Source organism: Chaetura pelagica, unplaced genomic scaffold, assembly GCF_000747805.2.
Source record: "Chaetura pelagica isolate M959 unplaced genomic scaffold, ChaPel_1.0 scaffold676, whole genome shotgun sequence".
In the NCBI taxonomy this organism is placed as follows: Eukaryota; Metazoa; Chordata; class Aves; order Apodiformes; family Apodidae; genus Chaetura; species Chaetura pelagica.
The window spans coordinates 886,073-886,274 of record NW_009953724.1 but is presented as its reverse complement, the minus strand read 5'-3'; positions in this window follow the sequence as shown (position 1 = coordinate 886,274).

The window sequence follows — 202 nt, the reverse complement described above, 5'->3', positions numbered from 1 at the left end:
TCTTCCCCGGCTGGGGGGGGCTGTGGGTGGGTGGGTGTCCCCACGGTGGGGCTGGCAGCAGGGGGGAGGCTGCCGGGGCTGCTTTGTCACGGTGTCACAGGGCCATCTGCCGGCAAAGGCACCGAGCCTCTGCCTCCTGCAGCCTCCCAGTCCTCCCAGTCTGCGGCTGCTGGGGGCACTGGAGCAGCCGGGGGCCCTGTTG